This window comes from Sinocyclocheilus rhinocerous, unplaced genomic scaffold, assembly GCF_001515625.1.
Source record: "Sinocyclocheilus rhinocerous isolate Xijiao unplaced genomic scaffold, SAMN03320098_v1.1 scaffold689, whole genome shotgun sequence".
NCBI lineage: Eukaryota > Metazoa > Chordata > Actinopteri > Cypriniformes > Cyprinidae > Sinocyclocheilus > Sinocyclocheilus rhinocerous.
In genome coordinates, this window is record NW_015652129.1 from 1 (window position 1) to 3,667 (window position 3,667).

The following is a 3,667-nucleotide window of genomic DNA, read 5'->3' on the forward strand; positions in this document are numbered from 1 at the left end:
ATTGGACAAATGAAAACTTTTAAAAACATTTGACTGGTTCCACACACCACTGTTATGTCGGCGTTTTCTGAAAGACATATAAATATTCTGCTACTCAATGTGCTCCTGCATTAATTTGAATCATATGAATGCATAATTCTAATCAGTTTTTTTTCTTTTGTTTTCTAGTAGAAATTTTCTAGTAGAAAATTTTTAATTTTGTTTAAAAAGTTTAAGAAAAGATCATTCATTTTTCTAAAATGAGAATTTATCCCTTTATTTTTCTTAATTCACTGGCTGACCTTTTAAGAATGTATTTAATCTTTTTGCCAGTGTTGTAAGAACATAATATAAATCCAAAAGTTACAAATAACAAAATGTGTTGTCCACACTCTTAAAAATAAAGGTGCTTCACGATGCCATAGAAGAACCTTTTTGTCTAAATGGTTCCATAAAGAACCTTTAACATCTGCAGAACCTTTCTGTTTCACAAAAGAAGGTTCTGTTTCGCGAAAGAAGGTTCTTCAGATTATTAAAAGGTAAGAAAGAGATGGCCTTTGACTGAATGGTTCTTTGTGGAACCAAAAATGGTTCTTCTAATCTATGGCATCGCTGTGAAGAACCTTTTAAGCACCTTTATTTTTAAGAGTGTGCGGATCTTTAGCGGAGCGGGAACAGACCGCTTTGAGCTGGGGTGATGGGGGGATTGGTGAGAGGGGCAACTCAGCCGATGAGGGCAAAGGGGCAGTGGCTCTAGCCACCGGGCCACACCCCTGTGCACGGCCCTGGTAAGAACATAATATAAATCCAAAAGTTACAAATAACAAAATGTGTTGTCCACACTCTTAAAAATAAAGGTGCTTCACGATGCCATAGAAGAACCTTTTTGTCTAAATGGTTCCATAAAGAACCTTTAACATCTGCAGAACCTTTCTGTTTCACAAAAGAAGGTTCTGTTTCGCGAAAGAAGGTTCTTCAGATTATTAAAAGGTAAGAAAGAGATGGCCTTTGACTGAATGGTTCTTTGTGGAACCAAAAATGGTTCTTCTAATTTATGGCATCGCTGTGAAGAACCTTTTAAGCACATTTATAGTTAAGAGTGTAATACATCTTTATATCTTCTACAGTTTTGCTTCTCAAGTAAATGTATCATTTTTTCACAATGTTTAGATCTTTTTTCCTGGAAAATGAGACAGATCTGATTAAGAAAATAGTGTAAGCACTAACCTGCGGGTCTGTACGTGGGGTGAGTGAGGCATGTCTGGAGACCCTGACCTTCACACAGTAGAAGAAGGCCAGAAAGACACAACAGCTGGACTATTCTGATCATCCTGAGGCAAACTAAAAAAGACAAACCATTAGAAAATACAAACCAATGAAGCAAACACTTCTTTCAGACTTTTTTCATCTAATATGAATATATTTTAAGACAAAAACTAGTCTGTTTTTTTAAATAATAAAAATGTTATATCAGATTATTTTAGAGAGTAAAAGAAACGTTACCTTTTGGATCTATAAACTCCTGATGAGTAACTTCTTCCTTTCTTGCAGATTCTTCCAGATTGGGTATTTATAGATGAGAAGGGTGTCAGAGAAAACATGACAAAAGACAGAGCAACACGGGACTCTCCAGCGATCTCCACACTGATATCTATTCAGATCTGGTAACTAAGTTTACAAAACAATTTTGTCATCAATATTCAATTCATCAATTGTTGATTGAACAGATAGTTGCTAGAACCACACCTGAAACTGGTGCATGGAAATAAACGTATGTCAGGCCTCTTTCCTCATTAAGGTCTTAAGATTTCAATTCATCCTATTCAATCGGGTCAAGCAAGTCATTCAACAGTTCAATAATAGAAATTTACAATACCATTGTAGGGTTATGTATTTGGACAATAATGGAATATATCATTTTTAATCATTTATTTCAGTTTTAATGTTTGATGAAGTAGAATTCTTATTCATTATAAAATAATTAATCACAATTTAGTTATATATAATTATTTGCTGCATAGTTCACCCAAAAATGAAATTTCGGTCATTATTTTTTCCCCCAAACCTGTATGACCTCATTCAAAGCTGTATGACTTTCTTTTTTCTGTGGAACTTCAAATAAATTATTTTGAGAAATGTGTGAGACATGTTTTTTTTTTGTCTATACAATGGAACTGATTTATTAGCAACATGTTTTAAAATATCTTCTTTTGTGTTCCCACAGAAAAAATACAGGTTTGGAACGACAGGAAAGAGTAAATAATGACAAAAAAATAAAATAAAACTATCCCTTTAACAAATTAAATAAGGGTATTAGATGAATTTGATATAAAAATAGATTTTAATACAAAGAAACATAAGAGATTTGATATGAGACAGTATTTTCAAATGTATTGTATGAATAGTATATATTCAACTGTCCTCACTATTTATAATTTATTTTTATTTTTATGTGTTTCCCAATATGCTTTAACAGAGGTATAATGTTTTTGGCGGGTGTAGTCACTTTGTCGCCAGGTAGGGGGTTAAAGAAAGGTGTTGGTCACTTAACAAGGAGAGATATAATTTCTTTTTATGAATATTGGGACTAACGCTAGTACTTACATCATAGTTAAACACTTATTTCAACAAAAAGGTACCCACTGTTCTTTTCTTAGGACAGCAACCACATACAGGACATTCCCTTGATGAAACCAAGCACATTTTCAATACATACAAAAAAGGGAATTCCTCTTGAAAGACAGAGCCATAACTATGATTCTCAAAGAGTTTCTTCAAAATGGTCAGTTTGCCGCTTTTGGTATTCAACAATTAGTATAACATTTCTTAATAATTTTTTAATTAATGTTTCTTAATAAATATACATAATGAGTATTTCAGTCATGTTGGAAAATGAACTAATAATTCATTTCCAGAATTGTTTTTCTTTTCCATAGGTTTGGTTAACCTGTGAGAATTCAGTGAATGTAATGTTTATGGTGATTTCAAACTGTATTTTTTATGACTGGGTCATGACTGCATGCTTGTCTGCCCTTTAGCTTTATCCAGGTCAGGTACAAAAAGCTATTGTGAATAAAACTGTACACTGATATTCCTCTGTTTCTGACTGAACTCCCTTTTGTTGAAAATATCACATCCCAGAGGATTTGAAATGATCAACCGCTTTGCTTTGTCTGGAGCTCAAAGGTGTGTCCAGCTTCTGCTGTGCTTTCTGTTTAGGTTCAACTCATCACACCCTCTATACAATACCTGCATCCTCTTTATCGGACATTTAGTTTCTAGTCATGGATTGTTTTCAGTGTATGTGGACTGATTGTCTTACTAACATCATCTACACTCTTGACAACTGTGACAGCTCTCTGACTGACAGGGGTTTCATGACTATGCCACCTTGTGGACACTTGTTGATGTGGCAGATTTACAGTGCAGCTATACTGCAGTGCCATTGTGGAGCTGTAGCCAATCAATAAGAAACATAAAAAAAACATTATAAAAAGAAAATATTAATAACCAAAGCCAAATGTGACCCTGAACCACAAAACCAGTCATAAGGGTCAATTTTTCGAAATTGAGATTTATACATCATCTGAAAGCTGAATAAATAAGCTTTCCATTGATGTATGGTTTGTTAGGATATTTGGCCGAGATACAACTATTTGAAAATCTGGAATCTGAGGGTGCAAAAAAA

General features: G+C 33.8%; 1 long non-coding RNA gene across 1 annotated transcript; it reads right to left on the minus strand.

The window, feature by feature from the left end:
* On the minus strand, positions 1-1,755 carry LOC107713427 (uncharacterized). The gene is made up of 3 exons (XR_001636887.1): positions 1,483-1,755; positions 1,207-1,320; positions 1-67 (listed from the first exon to the last, which is right to left on the minus strand). It is a non-coding gene; the product is annotated as an uncharacterized LOC107713427 (long non-coding RNA).
* Between the last annotated feature and the right edge of the window lie 1,912 nt (positions 1,756-3,667).